Genomic DNA, 27,460 nt, shown 5'->3' on the forward strand with positions numbered 1-27,460 from the left:
TTTGAACATATAGATATGTGTTGATTTCTTGTGACCTACTGACAGCACAAGAGATCCATTTATATAATATTTCTAGAGTAACCCAATTTATATCGTTGGTCATTATTTTAATATACTAGAAATTGAGTTTTCTAAGCACTTTACTTAGTACTTTTCTACTTTAAGTTAAACAAACCTCTTCTCTCTTTGTGTCCTATCATGTTTGGTTATCAAGCTTGTATACTAGCTTCATCAAACAAACTGGGGAGCCTCGTCTGTTCTTGATCCTCAAAGCTTTTTATGTAGTTTGGGAATTATTTAATTCTTGCAGTAAACCCTATTTATGAGTTCTGTAGTTGATATTTCTGGTTCAGTTTTAATAATCAAATGCCATCTGAGAAACTATTTCTATTGAGATGTTAAGTTATTCACAAGGATATTTTTGAACAACACTCAGTTCTTAATCTCTTCCATGCCTGTGATATATTCCTTTAGTAATTCTATTTTCATGTTGGATTTTAAGACCAGATTTGCCTAAAATCTATCAATGAGGTATTTCATTCTTTAATGAACCAGCAACTGCTTTTTAAATATCTAAATCACAAATTCCTGCTTTTATTTCTATGTTTGCCTTTCCTGTATTATATTTATTACTGTTTTCAAACTTAACTAAGTTTAAATATATTTATCATTTCTTTATTCTCTCCAACTTAAAAACAAAAATGTTATTAGTGCTATAAGTAAAACTGCACTTTTAATCCCTCATATACAAAATAAAATTAGCTCACTTTCACTATGTATCCCTACTAATTTCTCCACTTTTTGTAACATGATCAGGGCTTCAGACTTAGATGAAGCCAATTATTATAGTAAAGTTTTTTTAAAAATAATTTTTCAAAGTCTTTGAAAGTTTTCACTCCATTTGGATTGTTCCTAAAATAGTTAACATACTTTACTCCTTGTTTACCTGCTTTCAACACTCTTTACCAGTGCTACTCCTAACTTTTTATTTTGATTCATCAAAATCAATCAACTGGAATATTTTAAAGTTTTATCATGAAGATATCAAGCTGATAAATTGCTAAGCACATTTTATTTTTCCTTTAAAACTCTACAAATAGGGATATCTGGGTGGCTCAGTGGTTGAGCATCAACTGGAATATTTTAAAGTTTTATCATGAAGATATCAAGCTGATAAATTGCTAAGCACATTTTATTTTTCCTTTAAAACTCTACAAACAGGGATATCTGGGTGGCTCAGTGGTTGAGCATCTGCCTTTGGCTCAAGTCATGATCTCAGGGGTCCTGGGATCGAGTCCCACATTGGGCTCCCTGCAGGGAGCCTGCTCCCTCTGCCTGTTCTCTGCCTCTCTCTCTGTGTCTCTCATGAATAAATAAATAAAAATCTTTTAAAAAATAAAATAAAACTCTACAAACATGGAAATATCTGCGGTTCCTTCCTTTAAAAATATTGACCAGAAAAAAGCCACCCCAAATTTTACCACTGTAAATACCACCTAAGGACTTCCATCCCCCACCTCAACTACTTTGCAAAGATAATGGGATACAGTCATGGAGAGACACTCAGAGATAAAGTGTCCATGACCTTAGAAAGTTGTTCATGACTTGTACTTCATAGATAGAGATAGTGTGGTTGATACTGAGTAGAATCATCTACTCTCTGGCTTTCATCTCTCTTCCAAGAAGGGGAATTTCTTCTTGGCATCTGGCAGGTCACTAAACTTAGTTTTTTGTTTTGTTTTTGTTTTTGAGAGAGATAAAGAGAGAAAGCAAGAGAGCATGAGCAGAGGGAGGGGCAGAGGGAGAGGGAGATAGAGAATCTTCAGCAGGCTCCACATGGACCCCAACGCAGGGCTCGATCCCACAACCCTAAAATCATGACCTGACCCGAAATCAAGAGTCGAATGCTCAACCGACTGAGCCACCCAGGTGCCCCGTGGTCACTGAGCTTAATTTTTAGTGCTATTGGAAGTTCACATCTTTTTTTGAATTTTACATGGATGTCAAGGGAAAGGAAAAATCAAGTATTTAACATCACTAACTTTCTAATACTGCATCCTATAATATTTTGTTTTTAATGAAATTGTTATGATTATTGTTATAGGCCTACTATAGAGACCAGTAGCATAGATGTGGCATTTTTCCTCAGAAAACACTGGCCTTTTTTGGCCAGTGGTCCTTTTGGACTTAGAACTAGCCCTGATATGTCATCCATGTTCCACTGAAACAATTCTAGAAAAGTGATAAGAAACAAGTTAATTTTTGTCTTTCTACTACAGGTGAAGACGGACATTGGGAGTCTGAGCACAGACACTGGAAAGACTTCAGCTGTAAATGTGAGCTTTTTTCTTTTTTTGTCACTTGGATATGAAATATGTTAAAAGATTAATATGTTCACAATTGAGATTTGTTGACTATTTTTGTATATGTACACCACAGGAAAAATTTTTCTTTTAACTATTTTGGAAGCCAGAATAACAAATATGGTAACTACAGGATGAAATAGGAAAGAAAAATGCATACTTTGCATATATGTACATTTATATATATTTATATATATATGTACATTTTTATATATGTACATTTATATATATATATATTATGAAAAATAAAAATGAAGTAAGGAAGAATAAGCCACAGTGTGACCCAATTTGGAGTCATTTCTTCCCATAGTAATGAGTTGATCTCTTAGGGAATATTTTAAATGCTTTTTATCAGCTAGAAAAGTTCTTCTCATCCTTTTAACTTTTAGTTTTTCTTCAAGATTTAAAGTCTCAATCTAATTTGTGGTGGTAATATTTGAAAATCCACAATGAATGATAAAAGGCAAAGGAAGGAAGGGACATGCCTTTTTTTTTTTTTTGAGATTTTATTTATTTATTCATGAGAGACACAGAGAGAGAGAGAAAGAGGCAGAGACACAGGCAGAGGGAGAAGCAGGCTCCATGCAGGGAGCCCGACATGGGACTTGATCCTGGGTCACCAGGATCATGCCCTGGGCCAAAGATGGCGCTAAACCACTGAGCCACCTAGGCTGCCTTTTTTTTTTTTTTTTAAGGTCAAGACAGTTATTTTAGTTTGCTTCTTTTCTAAGTACTTGATCGTTCTCTGACCACATGATAAGCTATTGGTCAAGATCTGGAATGTTGAGCTAATGTTGCTCAGTGACATATCTGATGCTTACTAGAACTGTAGAAAATAAGTGAAGAAATTCAGTCTGCTGAGCATAGCATTATCATTTTTTACTCCTAAGTTTATACCTTAAATTCTATACCAGGCCTTTTTTTTAACCACTAGTAAAACAAAACAAAAAAAATTAAAAGCGTAAGTGCCCCAGTGGATTAGAGTTTTGTTGCCTTTCACTAGCAAAATAATAATGCTTTATTGGAATCATAAATATTTGATACAGGGCATTCTTCTTCTTGAAGTACTCAAAGATATTACAAGGACAAATGGTATTTTAATGGAGTAAAGATGACTTTACTGTGTCAGAGTTCAGAATTCATCAATGTTTTGTTAACTGGTAAAAACAACAGTTTACTTGCTGTGGATCTTCACTGCTGGCAACAAAGTCCTAGTAGTTCTTTTGCCTAACTTACAATAGAACACTGAGTAGCTTAAAAACCAAGAGTTGAGATGTACCTGGATAGTTCAGTAGGTTAATTGTCTACCTCTTGCTCTCATCCCAGGTCTTGATCTCAGGGTTGTGAGTTCAAGCTCTATGTTGGGCTCCACACTGGGCGTGGAACCTACTTAAGAAAAAAAAAAAAAAATCAAGAGTTTGTGGTCCAGAGCTGACTTACTCCTAAGGCACAGTGCCTAGGATTCATGATATTTTTAAAGGCCCATGAAAATGTTTTAATTTTAATTTCTTTTAAAATCAGGGGTAAGTGAATATGATAGTGAATATATGATAATGAAGCTCAGCCTGGATGATATTTTTCTTTATAACAATGCAGTTGTAAAATACAATTTTTTGGTCTTTTTTATGGAGGAAGGGCCCAGAGTACCCACAAAAGTCTGAGTCACAGTCAGGCATCCTCACATATGTGAGATTCAGTCATTTGAATGTTTTTTTCTTTCTTTTTTGGAAGAGAAGTAATTACTTATTTTTTAAAATGATTGTCTTCTCTGTGAATGAGTCCATAGACTTGTCTGCTTATCAGAAAGAGACAACATTCTAGCTACAAAGAAAGAAATGACATGTTGTTAAATTGAGTAGCTGTGACTATTTGCACTGTTTTTCTAGATTAAAATAATTTTTCCCTCGAGAGATCCATTGATACTCTGTTTGCTTTGTAATATGATACTGAAAAATAAGGGAAGGGAAAGCAAAACTTGACTCAGGATTCTTTGGTCCATTTCAGACAAGCATTTTTGCCTAAGGGGTGTGTGTTCATGAGAACAGCGGCTCACCCTGCCTCCTTGCTGCCGTGGGAGTCTAGAATTTTAGTTCTTCCGTAGTTGTTGATCTCTATTACTGAGTACATTTTCAATTACCGTGACTGATCTGGTTTTGTTTGTGTCTGAAGCCATGATCTGGTTTTGAAGAAAATATTTTTGTTAGTCTTCAACTGCACTAACTATATAAATTGTGTCCTGAATATCTTTTGAAAGTCCCTTGTTGATTTAAAGTAAAAAAAAGTAAGAACTTTTTTTTTCAAAATAGGTACTCACTCAAAGATAAACTCCCTGAGAGCTAGGATCTTTGTCTGTTTTGCTCGTTGCTATATACTCTAGAAAAAGCCAGACATGTAAGAGAAGCTCAAATATTTGTTCAAACAATGAATGAGCTAATGTCCTCCTATAGAAAAGCCATGTTCTACCACAGAAGTATTCTGAAATTGCTTTGGGTGTATAAGTAAGCTGCTAACCCTCTGCTCCTCAGACTAGCAGGTGTCTGGGCATGTACATAAAAATGTACTTAGCACATTAATATAATTGTAATCTACCAGACTGTTACCTGCTAACTATATGTAAGAGCTGTCTAGATTAACAAGCCAGCATATGCCATTGGGCACCACTTAACCAAATTAAGCTAGGAAAGTAAGAGAATTCTAGAGAAAGGTGTCCCTCTCCCCAGCTATTGAAAATATAAGTCTAAGATTATAAACCGAAGGAATCAACTGACTTTAATTAATAGTACTTGGTTAGATGGTCCTGGTTTACTGCAAAATCAAAAGAATGTAGGTCTATTTCACATGATTTGTTGACTCTAGGAGAACTAGAATGCATTGCTTTTCTGTTGACGTGACAGGAGTGTGTGTGTGTGTGTGTGTGTGAGAGAGAGAGAGAGAGAGAGAGATTCAGCTTCAAGACTACATTTTAAATTCACCCCAAAAATGTATGCACACATACACACCCAGATATACATAACTTTTTTCTAAATAAACTTGCCTTTGCATTTTATTTTTCACACCTTCTTGCCCAGTGTTTCACCTGCCCCCTGATGGAAGTGTGCTGGGCAATGCTGCCCTGAGGAGTGCACAGTATAGAGCTGCCCCAAGAGCAGAAAGATGCCAACTGAACGTTCCAAGGCACACACGAGGCACTGAAGTGGTCCAGTGCCCTGATCTTTACTATTTTTGTGACCAATTTCCAAGATCCCACACTGTCAAGTGGGCTTACAGGATAGTGGGGTGCTTTTTAGTGAAGATACCAAAGACTAGCCATCTCCCCTGCCAGATTTGCCATTAAGCACTGCTGTGATGGTGCCTTAGGGACCTGCATGTGGTAATGCTCTTCCCTGGAGGGTGAGCATCTTTCATGTCTTCCATCCCCTTCAGAGCACTCTTACTGCCCTTATGTGAGCAGTTGGAAGAGGCACACTAGCTGTTTCTGTGGTACCTCAAACATGTCTAGTCTTAGAGCTGAAGGCTTTGTGGGATTGACATATTGGAGCTTATTACCCCTAGGATTTATGAACAGTACAATGCAGACATGCTCAGGGAGGGATCAAGTCTGCATAGCCCTTCTCTGTCCTGCCCGTGTCCTTGCCACTGTGTTCCCAAGGCCCCGTAAGTGTCTTACTTGCGGCAGGTAGATTTGTTGGAAGGCAGCTAATAGAAGGCTTACGAGTGGCTGCAGCATAAATGGTTCACATTGTGAATATATAACTTGTTGTCTTGAGCTAGACACTGCTAATAATATAACCATCCAGCATCTTGGCACAGTTCTAGAGGACAGGAACTTAATGCAGTACAGCATCTTTAAAAAGTCATGGAGATGCTTTCCTTCCATTTCTTCCATTGCAAAATCCCCTGAATCCGTGTCATGAAAATGATTTTTTAATGTTTAATTGAAGATTAAAGGTGTTGTAACTGAATGTCGTGGCTACAAAAATATAGCAAAGATTACAGCCCTCAGAAAGATGTATGGATTTGACTTTGCCCACCTATTGGGCATCTCTTCCCCATTAAAAAATATCTCCTTTAAAGAGTTCTTGAGATTGGTTGCACTACGGTGTGAATGTGCTTTCACACTACTGAACTATACACTTAAAAATGGTTAAGATGGGAAATTGTATGTTATGTGTATTTTACCACAATTAAAAATTTTAAAATATCTTTAAAAAGTGTCTCCAGAAGTTTATAGAACTTAAGCTGGTGTGTAGAGATTAGACACCCTTTTAGGGATGAGGAGAGGATGAAGGAGGAAGTCTTTCTCATTGTAGACCTTTCATTAGAGATGGTGAAAGGTATGAGAGAGTCCCCAACCATTCTCAAGGAAAAAAAAAAAAAGGATATTAATTAAAAAAAAAAAAAGTACTTATTTTCTCATGAAAGGATGATCTTTGGAATGAGGAACTAGTTCCTATTCTTGGCATTGAGCATTAGGGGATTCTCAGGACAGTATGACCTTGATTTTGTGGAATTATGGGAATAGGTTTCTGTCAAAAATAAGGAAGGGGGCGCTGCACTGCATGGTCAAGGAAGTTTGAGATTTAAGCAAGGTTACTGAGTTCCTTTTTCTGCAGAGCCTTTACCAGGCTGCTCTGAATTGTCTGTCTTCAACAAGGAAGTGCTACGGGCAGGCTTTCTCAAACTTACCGAAGTGTGGAATATCTCCCCACAGCCCCTCCCTGGCCTTATAGCTTTTGTTTTTTTTTTCCCATATAGGTTTTTGATCTATTAATTGTGTTGTTCTGTGAAAGGCAGTTTGGTAAATACAGATATAAGGTCGAGCATGGGAACACAAACACAGAAATTGGTTGTAGAAAGAAATGTAGAACTGAAGCCGTAATTGTGACCTGTCCCTGTAGGAGGGCCTAGAAGGGCAGACGCTTCTGGAGAGCAAAGCCCTGTACCACAGCTCTGTGCACTCCATCTGGAACCCAGTAGTGGAGCCAGGCATCGGGTTTACTCATTAGGGATCCCTCTCCTTTTGCTCTCCCCTCAGAGTGACCTGCAATTTCCATGTATGGAACTTGTGGGGCGTCTTGAAGCATTTAGCTAAGCCACTGCCCCAAGGATCAGCAAAGATGATGTTTGGCGTTTGGTCATGTGAAATTCTGAAGTGGAAGAAAGTTTCCTTAAATCTTTCATTATTAAACCACTGCCAGTCTAATAACATTTGGTAGATTCTGATGGACTCCTTGTGTAACACATTATTGGAAGTAGCATAAAATTATGTAGCCTAAGTTGTAAGTGATGTGTTGCTGAAAGTGACCTGTTTCAGGGTGATTGTTTCATAAATGAGTGCCTGCTTTGTATGAAGCACTAAGTATAAGGCACTAAGCATTGTGAGGGGTGCCAAGGTGTAAAGGCAAGGCTTCTTCCCTGGGAGAAGTTATAAAGTGAGGCAGAGAAGGTAAGACATGTCTAACAAATAACCATTCTGTGAAGCAGCGTGTGATAAAAAGTAGTATCAGAAATTTATTATACCAAAGAGGTTAGAAATGTGACCGGAAGAGATGTACTTCCCCTATAAAGCATTCACTTGTGTGTGTTCTGTGCCTTTGAAAATGATGCTTAGTTTTGGTTGGTTGGGTATGAAGTTATTAATTAAAACAAAAGTGTTTGTTATTCAGCGCATCGATATCCTCACTTAACTTTTTTCCTACTTGACCTGTCATTTTCGGAGCAAGCTCTTTCAGAGCTCTCACTGTGTTGGCAGATTGTTGGTTTTTCCTTTTAATTCTATCAGTTTTTCCTTTATATGTTTCAAATCTATGCTTCAGATATAATAAAGTTCATAAGCTATTCACCTGTTACACAGCTAGGTGCAGGTCACTATCATATTTTAGAAAGCAGACAGATGATCAGATCCCCATGAAATATGGGGCCACAGAGGATTGTTAGAGGTTTCATGTTCTTAACATCTGCAGCTGATGATGAACCTCAGCCAGGGCTGCCAGGAGCTTGCCCAGGGACCATCTAATAGGCATGAAAAAGCCGTCACATAAAATGTCAAAAGAACCAGATGCACTCAGTGGTGCCAGATCTGCTTTCAGCAGCTGTAGATAATGAATCCAGTGTCTGGAACCAACAACTAGTTTTAATATTTGAGAAACTTGTAGAAGCAGTGGACCGGATTCACCAAGCATAAAAAGTCAGTAAAGCAGAATTATCCACTGTGGCTGGCGGGAGTCCAGGCCTGCAATCCCGTGGCCTGCATAATGCCGACAGCACCTCCACCTCGGCCTCGGCCCCTTTCTTCCTGTCTCATTCGGACCCCAACCCTCTCTCCTTCAGCTGGTTTTCCAAGATGCACGTGCTTTTAGAAATGTGCATTTCATTGCCTTACGCCACCATGGCTTTTCTACACCATAAGGAAAGCCTGTTCTGGAGGAAGATTACATTCGTGATAAAGACTTTTGAAAGTTAAGTTGGGTATTAAAGCAGTCATTGTGTCTTAAAATTGAAAAACATGGACTTGCAATTGATCTTAAGTCCTGCATTAAGTAGAGTTTTCTTTTAATATTCTTTGTCTTAAAAAAGTGGGGTCTGGTTTCTTAAAATGTTGTAACTTCATATATATATTCCTTTGATTTCTAAAGCATGGTCATTCAAAGAAAAACAAGAGTTGAGCAATTTCACAGGTCCTCATAAATGGAATATTAGAGCAACCAGGCTCTGAGGCAAGTGGCCGCTGAGTTCTATTTCCTGGTTTCCCTGTTTTTCCTAAGCCTTCTGCTTTAGTTCTAACTCTCCTCTGAGTCTTTTCATTCAGGGATCTCTCAGTCACTTCGAAGGTCACTTATTCCTAAAACTAACTCCTGACTCCTATATGAGGAAATAAAGATATTTTCATGTGGGCCTTCATTTTATTTTATTTTTTTAAGATTATTTATTTATTTTCTTATTTGTGGGAGAGAGATTGCGACCAAGAAACAGGGCACAAGCAGGGGAGGAGCAGAGGGAGAGGGAGAAACAGGCTCCAACTGAGAAGGGAGCTCGATGCAGGGCTGGATCCCAGGACCCTGAGATCATGACCTGAGCCAAAGGCAGATGCTCAACCGCTGAGCCACCCAGGCATCCCATTCAATGTTTCTTTCCCTCCTTCTCCCTACTCCAACCCCCAATACCTTTTGTCACCAAATCTCACTGGATTTACATCACCATCTGTTTCATCCTTTCTTTTCCATTTCCACAGTCATCATAAAGAAAAAAAAAAAAACTGAACTCTTGAGCACTTACCACATGCTATACAGTTGCAGTTGACCCTTGAGCAGCATGGATTTGAACTGCACGGGTCCACTTCCGCGTGGATTTTTTTCAGTAAATATAGTACAGTCCTGTAAATATATTTGCCTTATGATTATATTAATAAGATTCTCTTTTTTCTAGCTTATTTATTATAAGAATCAGGTATCTTTTTAGTTCATTCAGTGCCTCATCCACCCTGTAATTCATGTTCCCATGATTCGACTTTATTAAAGAGCCTCAATAAGACTTTATTGTAAGAATACAGTGTATAATACATGTACAAATATGCTTAAACGACTGTTTATGTTATCCATAGGCTTCTGGTCAACAGTAGGCTATTGGTAGTTAATTTTTGGGAAGAATCAAAAGTTATGAGCCCATTTTCAATGACTTCGGAGGGCGATCAGTGCCCTTTACAACCATATTGTTCAATGGTCAACCGTATATACTTTTTCTTAATTCTTTTAGCCTTCTGCAAGTTATAATCATGAATTGGACTTTGCATGTTAGGAGACTGAAACTCTCAGTCATTGCCCAAAGTTACAAAATTAGTAATTTTTGAAACAGGACAAGTTATACTCAGGTACAAGTTCAAGTCCAGTATCTTCTTTGCTACAGTGAAATGTGAATTGCTACCTGCAGCCCAGCCATGCCGTGTGCCTCTGTGTTGCCACAGTGGGGCAGAAGGACCAGATTCTCTTTCTCTCTCATTTTTCTGAACTTGTGAATCTCCTGTTCCTTTTGCCTACCAGTCTGGTCCACCCAACATGCTGGGTTAATTATGTCAGGTATCTGGTCTAAAAATTCACAATGACATGCTGCTTGCTCTGTAAGATCTAACCTTTTTTTTCCATCTTTAAGTCAACTATTCTAGAAAAATGTCTTTTGTGCCACCCAAAACTCTCTCTGCTCCCTAGAGTTGGTCTGTAAGAAGCACAGTGGGCTTTGGGGTCACCAGGACTTGAGAATGTGTCTCGACTCACCTCTTCCCTGGGACCTTGGGCAAGTGTTTTGCTATCCTCATCTATAAAATCATGGCACTAAACTCACTTTAGTTTCATTGTGAGTCTAGAGAGTGCACGCACGTTCAGTACCAACTATAGTGAGAGCCTGGCCTTTGGCAGGCTCTCAAATGGAGCTGGACAGTAATAGCAGTAATACTATTATCTAGACCATATCTATCCTTTTAAACTCAGTTCAAATTCCTTCTCCTTTTTAAATTACTCCCACCTGATTTTATCTGTCTGCTTCTCAAAGCTACTATATCAGTTAGACTCTGAACAATGCATTTAGCAATTTTAATTATGTGACACTGCTGTGTGATTTTTAAATTCCATCTTGAAATGCCTTCTCAGGTGCTGTTAATTCCTGCTTTAATGGACTGAGGTAATTCAAAGGCAGAACTAGGTCTTACACATGTTACATAGCCTGGTCCCTGATATGTAACCATTCACAAACTTTTTTGATTCAAAATTAAGAAATGTCACATATATTCGTAAGAAATCCATAAGCTGGGTTGGTTTTCAATGTAGAATATTCAAGACCAGGTAGGTGCCTCCATCTTACATGATGAGCCCTAATTTCTTTATCCATAGTTCTGAATGTAAAGACTGTTGCAGAGTAAATTTTAAAACTCCAGGACATTTTACTATCCAATATTTCTGACAAAACTGTCTTTTAAACCCTTAAAACCTGGATATAAATGTGGTAGCGTGTTTCTTGGAAAACTCCAAATTAGAAAATATTCTAGTTTTCCCCGTAACTGTTATTCTCCAGGCTTAATCTTTTTTCTCCCCCTTAGGCAGAACTCCACCTTTCTTCTTTGCCTCTTCAGTCCACATCACTTTTTCTCCCCTCCACCCAACCAGGTCCCCCCACCCTCCTTCCACTGGTAGGAAGGACTATGCTATTCTTTATGCCTGAGGAAATTTTAGAGATGAAAATCTGGTGGCACTTTTAGACTCAAGGTATAGCTTGGTTAATTATGTGCTTTTTAGCTTCATCAAATCACCTTTTATTCAGAGCAGGTTTTTAAAACCCCATACTTTATTTATTTAAGGCCCCTCTTTAAAAAAAAAGCCTCCTTGGTCTGCCAGGTGTAAAGTTGTAAAATTGAACTGTATGAAATCCTTTGGAAAAGCCCTCCCCAAGGAAATGGCCTTCTGCCTTTTTGGGGTTGGGGGCAGGGGGCAGACAGTGAAGAGTTGGAAACCACTCCCCCAGCTGTGGAGATGTGTCATCCCATCAAATGCCTGGCTCAGCAAGTCAATCCTTTGATCTGTGCCCTCAGTTTCAATGTCTGCCTGTGAGACAACGCTGATAAAGCCTCAGAGGGTACAGAGGCACAAGCTAGCTCACCTGCATCACTGTTGGAATCTACCAAGATCTCCCTCTTAGCAAAATGCCCTTTTAACAAAACTTTTCTAATTTTCTAAAGAAAATTTCTAAATTTCTAAAATTTTTAAAGAATTTCTAAAGAAGATTTGAGCATTCAAGACTAGGATTCTATAGGGAAAGGCTGGAAACTAATCAGGGTTCAGGCAGTAAAACTATGTATATACACAGAATAGTTATGTGCAAGCAATCTTCAATTTAAGCCAGGATTGTTTTCCAAAAGTTCATTTGAAGAATATTTTGGAGTGTATTTTTTTCTCATTAGATGTAAAACTATGCATGGGAAGTCCTCAAGCTAACAGAGCCTAGTTAACCCATACTGTTCCTAGTTAACCCATACTGTTCCTGAAATGCACTTAGGGCCATTTGCAGGGCCAGTTCCTGTTACCTATATTCTTCCCCACTGTTCCCACAAACAATCGGAAGTCCAACATTTGTAGAGAACCCTCATCTCCTGGAGAACTTCTCACAACTAGAGAATGTGTCATCAGCATTTTGTATTAGGTCATGTACCTTGATATTGGTGTTTAGAGATATGCATGGGAGCTATAAAACTATAGTACCACAGACATGAGTAATTGTGTATAAGAATGAATCAGGAGAGCTTCAGTAACAGATCAGAGCAATAACAGGAACACATTACAATTATATAGCACTTTAAAGTTTTATGTATTTGCATTTTATTCCCAGTTTTAATTTTCAAACTCTAAGACCCAGGTGTTTTCATTTATTTTGTAGCAAAATATGGTGGAATGCTTTGGAATGGGCAATAAGACAGGGCCTCATATGCTGAGAGGGAAATGAAGAGATGATGAGGATGGTGCCTCTTTGAGCCTCATGGGGGGTACTGTACATATCATGGAAGAAGAAAGGAAAAAGGAGAATCATACCTATTGTGACAGTACATCCCAAGGCGAGGATTTGCTAGTTATGGGTGATGCGAAGTTGAAGGAGATAAGAAGATAAGAAAATCTTTGCCTTTCCCTCCTCCTTTCAACTCCTTGTCTTCCCAATAAGGGTTACCCTCTAGCCTCTTAGACATGTTTTTCCATAAAGACACCGATAACCTACAATTGGATCCCACATTGAGGATTATTGTGTGTTAAAAAGCTTTTATATGGCTTTTTTTGTGGCTGGGAACCATATATACCATTAGAACCTGGAACACATTTTCCTGTAGAAATAAACAACCATTTACTAGGAGTCTTTTGGAACATGCTCCATTTTTAAATTGGTTCTGCCTGTACATGTACAGTTGAGTGATCCTGAGAACAGAACAGTAAAGCACTGGATTCTCATGGGGGATGTAGGGCTTCTCTCCATTGGAACTCAATGAACTGGTCTACCACTTGGTATACTTGGAGACCAGTCTCAACTGTATATTTTTTAGACACAAAATACAATTTCAAAGTTTTCCATGTGATTTCTTATGAACATGAGCTTTCTATCTGAGAAATTTTAAGCACTTATGAGATGATTATGATGCTCATGGGGTCACTTAAGAGTACAAAAAACAGATGGTAAGAAGGTTCGTTGACATGACCAGCTGACCTGCTGTGAGATACTGAACACATTAATTTATTTTCTTTCCTCCATGATCGTTCTTTTGACCATCTTGAAAGACAGCCAAGAAAACTTTTTCTTCTAATTATTTCCAACCACTTCTCGGCAGTTTATTCAGACTTACGATTAAACAAATCTCCTATGCTTTGGGAGCACCAATTTAAACATCAAATGTTTGCATTTATATTGCAGAGAGAGGATTAATTTTCTCTCCTGCCACCAGATTTTAGCTTGAAAGGCAAATCATTTACTGTTGCTCACTCTTGTATATTGAGCAGTTGTTGAGTAAATGGATTAAATAATGTGGTATCTTGATTAAGGAAAATGTGCTTCCCAAGTGAGCCATTTAGAGAAAATGATGAGCATAATGTATTGTAGGTTTATAGCAAATTGAAGACTTATCTTCTCAAGAATTTTTATTTTAGCAGATCAGTATATATTCAGCAAGAAAATGCTAGAGATATGTAAGGCACTTTCTTTCCTAACATTCAAAGCGTATTCACATTTATTACATCTTCTGTCTCCCACTCCCCTATCCCCGAAGTTTCATACTTTCCCTGGTTTACTAGTTTCATTGTTTTTTCTCCCCCACTGGTTTTTCACTTTATAAGATAGAACATTTCAGCTATGGTAAAGACTAATAATTCAAAGGTGCTAAAACAAAAAGAATTCTTTTAAACCACTCTTGAGGGAGGATGACCTTTAAGGTTCATTGACTCAGTGACTTAGGAACATCACTGATGCAGTTTCTCCCCATCTTTCTGCTCTGCCATCTTTCTTGGCTTCTTTCTCTGGCAGGTTCCCACAAATGATCACAAAATGGCTGCTAAACACAGATTAGCAGATTCCCTTGTCCCTCTGCACCAGAAGAAATACAGGAGTCTCTCCCTAGCCATGGAAGATGAGTCCCTTCTTCCAGTCTGATGGGGCTCCTTACATCACAGAGAGGAATAGCTATACTATGAATGCCATGAACCAATTGGCTTAGATTAATCAGGATCCACCAATACAGCTAGGGATGGGATCCACTACTGTATCTATGCCATGTGACTGTGAGTGGAAGAGAGGAAGAGGCAGACACCTCAACAAAACAAGGGTTGTTGGGAAGGGAGAAGTGGAGAGCAGACATGGAGTAAGCAGCCTACAGTGCCCACGAAAGTGGGGCTGTTGTCCTTAATTGTTGCATTCTCATTTTCTAAGTAAAACCTAATTCTGAGTGTAATCTGTCAGTCCCAGCTAGGCTCTTATCCCTTTGCAGACAGCCCATTCTTCTCTAAAGTCCCTCAGGTTATTTCTTGGCACCTTTGGGGAAGGAGAACATACCTCCTATTCTGAACAACTGTCTGGTACCCTCATCTTCTGGTCTTAAGCTGCTGAGGTCTCCAGGACCGGGAGGTGCTCACCATCCAGCTGACCACTGTCCAGAATCATTCATGGACAGAGCCCACCATGGGCCAACTGGCACTTTGTTTTTTGGAGCATGTGCCAGAGTCATACTATATTTTCTGCAGAATTGGAGATGTCTCTAGTATCTCATGGGCTTTTAAGTGAAAATTATTCTGTTAGAAAATACTGTCTTCTCTCCCAATTTCTCTATCTGTAGGACTCAGGAGTAGACCATAGGGCCTATGGGGCCTGAGGACAGTAGATCAATAACTGAGCTGCTGAGAGTAGTTTCTAGGCTTCCGGCTGGGACAGATAGGTGGAACTAGGTTGCAATCAGGAGATGGTGATGCCACCAAATGTGCACAGGAATACCTCACAGGCTCCCTGTGCTGTTTAGTGCCAAGGTTAAATAGACCAATCTAGGCAATTTCATTACCTACTTATCCCTTAGAATGTTACGTCCATAGGAAAGTGTGTTCCAGACTCCAGACTGTAAGTCTGGGCTCAGAATGATTTGGAATGCAATCTGTTGGTAGGTTGCAAGTTACTTAAGTAAACTGCAGTTCTTTGTGCTACTGTCACTGGGAGGACAAAATTCCTCATTGTCCTCTTTTTCCAACACTAAATCATTGCAAGAGAAAGTTGTAGGGAAAAAAATGGAACTTTTTTTCTGCTTGTGTCAAAGCTTTAATGATTTGATTTAATAATTAATGTCAAGGCTAGGCACGGGGCTTTCTTCCTGCTGGATTGTGTTTCCCAATTCCTTAAAGTTACCAGCACAGTCCACTAGGGCAAGGCTGCTGTTTCTCTCAGCTATAAAACAGATGGTAAAACCCCCAGCTGTTTCTGGCGTTTGTTCCTTAGGGTTTGTCGATCCAGGAAAGTTGGTGAAGGTAGCCCCACTCTGGAGCTCAGGTAATATTCCAGTTAAGACCAAAGAAATGCATAATCTACAAACTCAGCCTCAGTGGGACAGTGTCCTGTAATGGGGCCTTGCTCCCATCTCTTAAGTGGAAAGGGTTATCTGACAGATTATCTGATGTTCCTTCTCTTCCTTCAACATTGGAAATGTCCTTGTTTGAACAAGAATACCTCATTCAAAGCAACAACAACAAAACAACAAAACATTGAACAGAGATGTTTGATTTTTTTTTCTGAGTCTTCCTTTACCCTGGCAGTACTCTGGATAAAAGAGGCAAGTTATATAAATATAATGTGAACAAAATGTGTTGAAAGGGTCAGACGTTTCACTTTCTGCAGTTGGGTGGAGTTGTGGTTGTCTGAAGAAGCCAATAGATGCAAATTGGAATGTTGCCCAAAGAAGAGAGTTTTTTTAGGAACAGAATAGACTTGGCCTTCCTCTCAACAGCTGAGGTCACCACTATATACCATTGACTACTCCTTCAAGGGCTTCTGTAGTCTGGCTCTGTCCAGCCATACCTCCAGTTACTTTACCGTTCCGTATCCCTCTGCTAACTTGAGTCCATTTGTCATCTTGCCGCATTCATGAAACATCTTTTTTATCTTCTTGGGCCAGAATTCTACCTTCCAGATAACCAATAGGCCTAGTGTGCCTATTCCACTCTGTGCCTACTAGGCACACCAAAAGACCTAGTCCTAAATATCTCATGTTACTTATGAGAAGATTGAGGCCAAGGGAGAGTTGGTGATGCCACCAAATGTGCACAGAAAGTATGCATCAGAGAGTGAACTGGAATCAAGATATCTTGTCTTCTAGCTTAGCATAGTTACCATCAGACCAAATACAGATTCCTTATTTTCTTCACAAAAGACGTGTATATTGTATATATATTTATATATATACACATATGCATATATACACACATATTTTAAATTAATGAGCAATAAGAAAGGTAGATCTTTAAAAATTGGTCTGCTAAATTAGTCTGGAGCTGGAGAGGCCAACCATTTAAATATCACAATGTGAAAACTGGGCCTATTTAAACATATATTAAGGCTGGGTTTGTATCACTTTGGTTACTGAACTACTAAGATTTCAAGTTTCTCGTATCCCTAAATATTTGATTTAGCCTTTTGAAATATTGTATTGCTGTAGACATAACTTCTTAAAAGAATGCCCGCACATGACCTCATGGGTATTCAGTCCCTGACTGAGAATCAACTCTAAGAAGGCTGCTTGCTTCTACTCTCCGTTCAATTGAATCTTGTGTTTTCAGCCAACTTATAAGAGATGGCATTATGTTGTCTTAATACAGCACTAAAATGGGGCTTGTGCAGAATGGGCTTCTGTTTGTTACATATAATCTCACATTGTCAAGTATCTTGGAGGAGAGTAGTTTGAAGTGCAGAATCCAGGGACAACCTCCAATGATAAAATTTTCCTTGTTCATAGCAGTCTAGTTTTTCCAGTTTGCAACAGATGGATCTAAACAGTATGCTTCACTAATTCAAGCAGAAATATTTTCCTGCCTCATAATTACTGAATATCATGTGGTCTTTCTTATACAGCTTCCATTCTACCTAGGAACTTCTAGAGAAACTGAATTCAGAAGTACAGAAATTAATGGAGCAGTGAAAAGCAGAACTGACCTCTCTTAGAACTAATAGTGACATTAAATCCAACAATAACAAGGGAAAATGCTATCTTGTTGTTGTTGAGTGCCACTTGTTAAAGATGTCTCAGTCAGCAGGTACAAAAGGTTTCAAGACCTCTTGTCTATATGTGAGATGTGTGTCTAAAGAGGCATAAAGAGCAGAAGTATTTGAAAATTGACAGATACAAAGTGGCTAACAAGCCTGTATACAAATAGGTCTTTCCAGGAATATAAAAGTGAAGACTGATTCTAAAAGTCTACTTGCTGGTTTGTTTGTTTGTTTGTTTTTAAGCTGGTTTCCGTTGGGTGTGAGAGCCTGTTTGTGAGCTAGAAGCTTCTTGTGCCCATGTATTGCTGTGTCCTGGTGCCAACACATGGGCTGAATGAGGACCTTGCTGCCATCTGTACCTGCCAAGAAAAGACATAAAGCACTGGCTGCCCTATCATAGCTTTCCTAAAACCATAACAAGAAAAAAAATTATCATGGAAGCATGAAACAATCAGAATACCTTCCAAACAAAGTGCAAAATGACTGGGTTCTTTATGGCTCCCTCAAATATTTTTTAACCTCTCTGTAGCCTTGTTCCAAAGAATTATGGTTTTCTTTGAAAGCCAACAGTTCCCTTCGTAAATTTCTGGATTTGGGGTGATATTTTGAGTTCTATAATAAAATTTAATGGTCCATTTGAGAAATTGTGCCCTGATTGAGCATAGTTTCTATTATTGGGTTGTTTGAGGCAATTGTTGAGTGCTAAACTCTTTCTTTGATCTGTTAGGACTCACTGGTTTCCATGGAGTCTTGCTGGCTCATGACCAAGGGAGAGCTCAGTGTTCCAGTCAGCTGGGGTTGAATGTTCCTAATCAGCCCTGACCTGAAATACACAAAAGACTTTAAAATTGAAGTGTTTTATATGGGATCATGAAAATAAGTTGATTATTTGGGGGAGGCAGGGAAGAGTACAGTAAAGTTTTAAAAACTTGCTTCTTTCATTTCGTAAAATTTTGATTTGTTTCTGGAAAAATAGCCTTCTGATGATACAAAATACATGATTTTCCCAATCCTCCTACTTTGTACAAAGTAATACAAAACAGAATGTCTTATTTGACCTTAAATGTAAATAAGATGAGAGCTAAATTATTGTGACCAATATATTTCACACATCTGGCAGTAATCTTTTTATTTTATGGCAGTGACGACACAAAGCAATTGCTAATCCTAATTTATTTTTAAACATTTTAACTTAAGCCTTCTTCTCGGAGCTTCTTTGTTTCTCCTCCACCTAGTTCTGGAGGGTGGCTAAAATAAGATCACTGTTAAATACCGACATTCATTTTTTTAACTCAAACATTTGCACAGCTACATTGGATTCAGGAGAGACAAAAGGAGATCTGTGGCTTAGATGTAGCCTTCAAATAGAGGGAGCAAAAGCCTTCAAGGCTTCTGATTGTAGAGAGGTGGGATGTGTCTTTATTGCATAGAATAAGTAGGAACAAAGAGCAAGAAAAGGTGACTTTTGCCTGGGTGGACAGGGATTGAAGAGGCTTCTGAGATGGCATTTGAGCTTCCACAGAGGACATTCTCTGACCTAGTTTGATACCTGATTCCCTTGCAGTTACTTCTGCTTGAACCCATAAGGCTTCGATGTAAGGGGAGAATTAACTCTTTAGCAAACATAAGATTGTGAGATGCTCTTTGGGGTAAACTTTTACCTACATTACTTTCAATGTCATACTTGTTGTCAGAGTTCTTGAACTATTGATTTAGGTCCTTTGGCAGAATCCTGTGAAGCAATTGATTCTGTAAAGAATGATTCTTAAGCTCAATTAAGTTCTCACCAAAGGTGTTCTTCATTTGACATTGCACTTACCCAGATTTTGACCTTAAAACGTATTTCTAATTTCCTTTTGAGACCATTCCTGGGATTACTGAGGGATTTTTGTATTGAAGGAAAGCAGTGACTTTATTAATTTTTATCCTTGCTCCCTCAGTGAAATAGACATTTATTTTTCTTTATAAACCCCATGGATTTTGATTGAAATTTCAAGAAAAATAATCAAGAAAAAATTTTATACAATATTTTCATATGTGCTTATGTTTTCAAAGTAAATAATGTGAGGAATCAATGTTCAAAAATCAGTAATGTTAGGGGGTGTTTTTCTAATAAAAAATTGACTTAAGTAGATTCTCTTTTCATAGCCTCTTACTGACTTTAATTTCATTGACTTTATAAGGAATATGATCCATTTAATCATATTTTTAAAGAAGTATATAAGATAAATGTTGGGTTTATAACAAGGTATAAACCTAGGAGCAAAGCATAGAGCTTAAAGAATAATCCAAAATGAAAACAATGAAGAACTGAGCAGAGCTATCACCTAGAGCCACATAGATGTGCTCTACACAGTCCACCAGAGGTTGATCACAAACCCTTCTGGGAACAGAGCCCCCCCGGAGTTGTGCCAACATGTCAGCCCTAGAGCTAAGAGTTATAAGAAATATATATTTTGCATTCTTGGATTCATTCAATATATTTTGGGGTTCCCTAATTATCCTGGGAGTGAGGGGACCCTGGATAATATTAGCATTCATAGCTAAAGGGCCTATTAGTTGTTGACTCCAAATAATAGTCCATTTAGCCAAGGGAAATAACACAATGTTTTAACTCTTATGCTGCTTCCCTTTGGTCCATCCTAAAGAGTGCTCCTTTAATGAGGGAAAGGCAGAGCTATTGTGGGTGAGAAGGAACCAAAGCCTAGAACTGTTGAGGAATTGGTCAGGTCAGGAGTCCTCTCAGTCCTCACTTGCGTAGGCTTTCACGCAGCCGACACATTCAGAAAGGCTCCATAAGCCAAGCAGTGTAGCAGGTGCTACAGCTAAAGTGGCACTCACAGGTTGCCTTAGAGTCTAGAGGAGCTGAAAGATGGCTTTTAAAACCATTATAATCCATAATTATAAATTGTGGCGAGTGCTATGAATGAAGGCAACTGGTTACTCCCAAGAGTATAGACTTTCACTGGCAGAGGGAGATTGAGGGAGGCCTATGTTAAGTTGGACTGTGAATGAGAGAATGAATGAATGAATGAATGAATGAATGAATGAATGAATGTCAGAGACATTAGTGAGCAATGGACAAGCGGGACAATGAGGTAGGATGGGAGGGATGGATAGGGGTGCCATCACGTGTGGCCTTGCAGGCCACATCAAGGAGTTTGGCTTTTATTCTAAATGCAAGGAGAATACATTTCGAGGTTGTAAGCAGGGGAGTGATGCAATCCAGTTTAAGTTTTTGAAGACTGAATTTAGCTCTTGGGTGGAGATTGAATTGCAGATAAGAGTGAAAAAAAATGGTAAGCAGTTAGGAACCTTTCATAGGAGGCTGGTCAGGAGCTAATGATCCCTTGGGCCAGGGGGTCCCTGAGGCTAAAGAAATTGCCCTCTAGGGCACACAAAAGCTGTGCAGATGCTATCAAGGAACCACTGTCTGGGTAACAGAAAGGGAGGGTAATACCAAAAGTCTTCATACCAATATTTCTCTTATGTAACCCACCATGTGAGTGGTGCAGGGGCTCCCTTGGCCTGTATTCTCTCTATGCTGAGGAGAAAACTAGAGCCCAACGCTATGTTATCCAGTGCTTTGCAGTGCTATGCAAATTCTAGAAATTGCCACCGTCTTCTCTGTTTTCTCCTCTGTTCCTTTAAGTTCCTGAGGGAAGCTAGAGGGCATTTATGTTGTTTGATCTCAGAGACGTGCATGTCAAAATTAAGGTTCTTCCGTTGTCTCAGAAGTTGAACCCTTTTAAAAAGCTCTCATTAGTTGGTCATTTTAACTAGACGCCTATATTAAATTGATGTTGTCTTTCACCAAGAGTAGCATTTAGGTGAAGTAAGAGAACACAAAAACTTTTAAGTCATCATTGCTTTGACACAGGTAGTATAATTAATACAAACTAATATATAAACATACATATTAAATTATTACATTTATTACATATATAAGATATGACCACTAATATATTTATACTTATATTTACAAATGATGTACATACATTAAATTATAAAATACAATATGTATTCGGGGAATGTTTTCCATTATTATTTTACATAATATTAAAGCACTGTTGTTTAATACCTTCAACTCTCTCCTGGTATGCTAGGATTTTTCTCTGAGTGTTAAAAGAGAAAAATCATACCAAAATCTTTCAATTTAGGAGGAAGGAATTTTTAAAGATGAGTGGATGTAACATCCCAGTTTGGGGTCATCTGTTTGTTTTACAGAAGTAAAAGACATTAAAGCACTTCATTATGATGCTCTTCCCCTCCCCAGAAAAGAAATACAGGCACAGTCCAACTGTCCAAACTGAATAAAACTTTAGTTGGTAACTAATGAAAAGAGAAAAATGTGAGTGCTTTTTTTCTTTGTAGGTACTTTCTCTTTTTCTGGTTGATGTTTAATTTCATTCCCACACAGGTAATTTTATAATGAAAGGAAGGTGAGAACTCCTCATTTTTCAAGTTTGGGTGGGAAGAAAGAGCACCAGTTAGAAATAAAAAGTAAGATGAGATTTAATAAAATAACGCCCTCTGAGGCTCTCTTTTCCCCTTTAGTATTTCTGCAGGTAGTCTGGGTGTCTGCTTCTGAGCAGCATGAAATAAATAATTCAGCATTTTCTGCTACATATCAACCCTCTGCTTATTTTCCCCCTCAAATTACATATTCTGGCAAGATTTCTCCCTTGTTAAAGCATTTAATTATTGTGTTTGGCAGTCATGGTTGGTTGCATTATATAAACAAATGCCTACTTCAAACATTGAAACTGATTTTTTTCATAGTCTGCCAGAAAGCGAGACTATTTGATGTGCAGTTCGAATGCTCTATTTCTGATTATATAATTTAGGTCTGGGAATAGAATTTTGGCATTTGTCTGCAGTCTTTATGCCATAGAAAATTAACCTTTAGCATCCTCTTTAAAAGGGCAGATCGTCATGCATACAAGTTCCAAAAACACTTTTAAGGTAAGCTCTATTCTATTAAAAGATCCTTTTATCTTGAAGCATATGCATATCTGTCTGGGGCTGCATTGTTTTGAAATGTTCTGTGTAATCCGCGACCTCTACAGAGCATAGCTAACTCAGCCCCGCTTTTAGTCAGCATTTGGATGAAGAGCCTGGTAGACAAAGCAGATGCTCTTGTGTCTCTCTACAGCCAACTATTAGATGCTATTAGATGCTTGAATATATTCACTTCTCAGGGCTTTACACTCTCAGGACATTACATACACCTGTAGTCCAGTAAAATGTAGGTAAGCCAAAGCCCTTAATGGACTCCTTTTTTTCTAAACTCAGTTTCTAGAAGAAAATTGAACCCTCCCTCTCCACTGCATACACAAAATATTTAGGCGTGAGGAATTTATTTCAGGAAATAAGATCATCATCCTGAAGCGTGTTATCCTAGGTCTCCATTCAATCTATCTCTCTCCTCCCGGAGTCTGTGGTGATGCTTCTTGAGCAGAGCTGACCCTGAGGCAGAGCAAGCGCCTGAATCATCCGAGGAAGGTGACAGTATAGTTTGGACACCATACTTATTTATGGGGGTGGGAGAGCTCGTATCACCCAGTTTAGAGAAAAAGAAATTTAGCAGGGCTTGAAAGAGGGCTTTATTGTTAACTCTAAAGTGATCAGAAAGTTCAGTTGGGCAAAACTTCTCATCTCTTGAGGAATTTGGATAATTGCTATGTTACTCTAGTAATCATGACAGAACAAATGACCTCAGAGGTCAAGCGGTCTTCCCCCTGTCTTTCCCAGAGTCAGCTTGCTACCAGGGGCAGGCAGGGGGAGCAGGGAGGTTTGAAAGCTCATCTAAGAATGATACCCACATGAGGAGCAGGGAGCCAGCCGAGGTCGGGCTACTGTTAAAACATTTGTAGACCTATATTTATGACACCCGGGTTTCACTTGTATTTCACATGGCATAATGCCAGGTTATACCTTGCACATTTCCTAGAAGAAGTGCACACAGAATAGAACTGTTTCCCATTTGAAAAGTGGGGTGATAAACTCAAAACTTTCATAGCAACTGATGAAGTGGCCTAGTTGAGAAAAGTTCAGCAATCGCGAGCGCCATTTTGGGAGCTTACTGGGTGTGGGCTGGCAGTGTGGGCTAAGTGCTTTGAGTGCACTTTGTCATTTCTCCCCTACTGCCCTGTGAGAGCAGCTCCTGACCCGTCTTCCAGTGCTCATTCCTGTCCTTCAATGCACCCTCCATGATGTGATGGGGGAACTTGCCTAAAGTCACACTGCTGCTAAGTGGCAGGGGCAGTACTCAAACCCAGATCTGTTGGAGACCAAACTGCATGCCTTTGACCACTTGAGCTGTCTTAGGAGTATTTTTTCACATATATTCACATGTTCTTGCTATTTTTTATGGTTTTCCTCTCAGGCTTTCCAGGTCAGGGTCAGGAGTTGGGAGAAGGGAGGTCCTAACTGTACAACCATGTCTTTCATTTTTTCAGGTTTCTAATATATTTGGGGATCTTGAGTCTTTTACCCCCTTCCTAAGGTAGTTTTATATTGGCATCTATCTTTAATGGTAAAACTTATTTTTCTTAGTGGAAGAATAAGCATGAGGATTATTTAAATCTAGGACAATAAGTTTAAATAGCAAAAATGAATCTATATAAATATTTCTTGCCAATATCATGATAAAATATTTATAAACTATAGATGAATCAAGTAAAAAACTAGTAAAGTTACAAACCACAAGATATAATATAAAAGAAAAAATATCCAAGATTCAGACCATGTACCATAAAATATATACCTCAACAAACTCCCAATGAATTAAGGAATAGTAGACTTGGATAGCACAGTTTCAGCTACAAAGAAGAAAATTGAGTTGAAAGAAACAAATCAAAAAGGGAAAGATGCACACTGTATTTATATAAAATTTTAAAACTTTCTAAATCTGAGACAGAATAAAAGCAACAAAATGGGGAAATATTACATACCAAAAATTAAAGACTTGATAACACATACACACGAATTTGTATAATTTGAGGACACCATCAGATTCTAACTGGAGTGGTCAAAGGATACAAACAGCCATTTTCAACCAAAAGAAAACAAATAGGAAAAAATCCGAAAACACATCCCAACTTCAATCAATTTTAAAATGAAAACATTTTACACCAACCAAGTGAAGAAATGTCAAAGGCCAATGCTGGAAAGGCTGTAGGGAAAACGGATGTCCTCATGTGTTATTGTTGACAACGAAAATCGATTCAATCTTTTTGGAAAAACCTGGCAGCATATAATAAGAATTATTAAAGCCTTAAGTCTTTAAGCCTACAGTACTCTTTCTGGGAATTTATCCTAAGTATATCATGAGACAAACATTTCTTGAGCAACTGCAATGTTAGAAAGTGTGAGAAATGAGGATAAAGGAAAGAGACTCTGATCCGAAGGAGTAACTGATGCAATTCAAAAGCTCTAAAACAGTACATATTCAAAAATGCTTTCAAAGGATTAGCTATAATGGAGAAGAAAATACTAGAGTAGCCTAAATGTCTAAAAAATGGAAAACTTACTATTTACCTGAATCACACCCACACACACACAACCCAAACTCCTCTGCTTTTGTATGCGTAGCCCTGTGAGCAAAGGCAGGAATAGCTCCAGACTGTCCACACCACAGGCCTTAGCCCTTGCCCTGACCCCTCCCTCTCCTTCACACTCACCCCAATCTAACCAGCCCCAAGCTATAGGTTTCCCGCCACTCCAGAGGTCTTGATACAAGCCACTGTCATCTCTTTCCTACCTGGTCTCTGCCTCCCCACATGCATTCTTACTTCTTCATCTGTTCTCCAACTTCATCAAGAGACTTATTTGCAAAACACAGATCTAATCATGATATTCCTCAATTTAAAACCTTTCAAGACCTTCCCATTGCTCTAGGATAAAGTCAGACTCTTTGTTAAGATGTATAAGGTCTTTGTGGCTTGGTTGTCTTCTTGTTACTTACTCTTTGTTGTCTTCTTGTTACTTACTCTTTGTCCTTACAATTCCCACACACACACACACACACACACACACACACACATCCCTGAACACTCATGTACATGCACAGACCCCACAGTTTCTACTTACTACATTGTTAGCAGTTACCCCAAAGAGGCACCACAGGTCTTTGCACATGGCATTCTCTATACCTGCTCCTCACCTCATCCTGCAGCTCCAGGCTGGTTGGCTCCTGTTTATTCCTGTTTGTTCTTCTGAGCTCAATTGATAGATCAGGGGATATCTTCACAATACACATAGGCCTAAGACCAGGTTAGAGGGTAACCCACTTGTGTTCAACACCTGAAACATGGCCCTCATGTAAAGTATTCTTAACTGGGAAAGAAACTCTAAATTCTGGTGTCTGAATAGTCTGTTTTTTATTTAACTATATACTGGGGCAAAATACACCACCCTGCTTAATTCCTAATACTGTGTAACACTATCTTTCACTGTTTATTGATAGTGGTTGCTCCAACCATTTAAAGTTGTGCATAAGACTATATTCCTGAGCTCACTTCTTTGCTGTCTATGGAAGCAAGAACAGATTTCTAGAACTGCATATTTGGGAGTCTTTGATGACTACAGCAGAAGAGGAAGGAGAGGAGGGATATACCTCCAGTGGCATCAAGGGGGAGGTTTAGACCATTGGGAGGTAAAAGAGAGCTTACTATCAAGAGTTGACTGGGGTAGAGGTGTTCTGATCTGGGGCTGTCCAAATTCTGTTTGCTGGAAAATCCAGTTAGCAAACTGTTTGTTAATTAAAATGTCTAATGTCAGGGATCCCTGGGTGGCTCAGTGGTTTAGCGCCTGCCTTTGGCCCAGGGCGTGGTCCTGGAGCCCCGGGATTGAGTCCCGCCATCAGCTCCCTGTGTGGAGCCTGCTTCTCCCTCTGCCTGTGTCTCTGCCTCTCTCTCTCTCTCTCAGTCTGTGTGTCGCTCAGGGATAAATAAATAAAATCTTTAAAAAATAATAATAATAAAATAAAATGTCTAATGTCACATGCTTTCAGCAAGAGTAAAGAGAGGAGTCTTATAAGGTCTTTTCAATATGTTACCTTGTCTTTCATGTAAAAGGTATTTATGACCTCTGAAATACCTGATACTTACAGACAAAATGCGGCCAAAAAGCTAAATGTGTTTCCTCACTTTTTCTAGTCAAATGTTTTAAAACCATTCCAAAGGAACACCTAAATTCGGCAGTGCCTGCATAAGCCCTAATAATTCTATAAAGTGAGCATAGAGAAATTTAACTCCTAGTGCCCTTAATAACTCCCCGTATATAAACAAGAATTATTTCTTAAAAGAAATAATCCATATTCACTTCAGATACCTTAGTAAACAGAAGTTTTTATATTAGGTTCAGCCCCAGTTCCTCATCTTGACCCAATCTAATTGATGTAAGTGGTAGGAATTAATTTTGTGCAGACAGGGATAAGGACTAATCCCGGTCAATCAGCACCTTATAATTAATCCGAATACTCTTTTTATAAGAGAGAGAGAAATGTTGGCACGGTCTCCGGTTTAAGGTTCTGCACCAATCTAATATAGAGGCCTAACATTTTATGGGGTTCAGATTTCAGAGTGGAATCACAAATAACAAAGGTTTTGCTAGAGCAGATGGTTATTTTCAACCGCCAAATGTTGAGGTTTTCTTGGGACTCCATTCTAACCATCCATGAGTGAATGAATGAGCATGTGAATTAAAGACAAAACATTTCTAGGTGTCTTTTAAATTAGGTTAGAAAGCCTGGGTTTTATCAACGGGGCTAGCATTGATCTTGTAGTTCTTAAAGCTTTAAATCTCTGGATTCTTAGTAATTATGAACTGGAGTTCAGTCT

The 27,460-nt window shown here is 38.7% G+C and overlaps 1 protein-coding gene across 1 annotated transcript in view; it reads left to right on the forward strand.

Annotated features, from left to right (window-relative positions):
• Positions 1 to 27,460, forward strand: part of PLEKHG1 (pleckstrin homology and RhoGEF domain containing G1) — a 224,422-nt gene that overhangs the window by 53,304 nt on the left and 143,658 nt on the right. The window contains exon 2 of the mRNA XM_025422548.3: positions 2,280 to 2,336. The gene's annotated coding sequence lies outside the window, so the exon portion shown is untranslated. The remainder of the gene's footprint in view (positions 1 to 2,279; positions 2,337 to 27,460) is intronic.

Source organism: Canis lupus, chromosome 1 (assembly GCF_003254725.2).
Source record: "Canis lupus dingo isolate Sandy chromosome 1, ASM325472v2, whole genome shotgun sequence".
Taxonomy (NCBI): domain Eukaryota; kingdom Metazoa; phylum Chordata; class Mammalia; order Carnivora; family Canidae; genus Canis; species Canis lupus.